The following is a 348-nucleotide window of genomic DNA, read 5'->3' as shown; positions in this document are numbered from 1 at the left end:
GAGCACGGGCCCGGCCCAGCGCTACAGCTGACCGGGGAGCTCAGCCTCGGGGATGAACGCACGCTACCTGTCAGTCCGACCCCTCTAACCAGAGAAAAGCAGCTAAAAATACGTGAGTACTCGAAGCAGAGCACGGCAGGCAGTTTCCCACGTTACAGCTGGGGAATCAAAGTTGCTGCAAGGTCAGGGAGAGGGATTGGAGGTGCCTGGTGAGGGGTGGGGAGCAGCTCTGGTGGTCAGAGAGGGAAAAGGGAGAGGGGACAGCATGGAGGGGAGGATTAGGAGGGGCAGGAAGGGGAGATGGAGGGGGGGAAAGGGAGGCCTGGGGGCAGGGAGGTGAGAGGATTG

At 61.5% G+C, this 348-nt stretch overlaps 1 protein-coding gene across 1 annotated transcript in view; it reads left to right on the top strand.

Moving 5' to 3' along the window:
- The window catches only part of CEPT1 (choline/ethanolamine phosphotransferase 1), a 35820-nt gene continuing 35472 nt past the window's right edge, over window positions 1–348 (top strand). The window contains exon 1 of the mRNA XM_014946329.1: window positions 1–112. The gene's annotated coding sequence lies outside the window, so the exon portion shown is untranslated. The remainder of the gene's footprint in view (window positions 113–348) is intronic.

This window comes from Calidris pugnax, unplaced genomic scaffold (genome assembly GCF_001431845.1).
Source record: "Calidris pugnax isolate Ruff unplaced genomic scaffold, ASM143184v1 scaffold116, whole genome shotgun sequence".
Classification (NCBI taxonomy): domain Eukaryota; kingdom Metazoa; phylum Chordata; class Aves; order Charadriiformes; family Scolopacidae; genus Calidris; species Calidris pugnax.
Note: the sequence above shows the minus strand (reverse complement) of the source record. Positions and strands in the feature narration are given on the sequence as shown.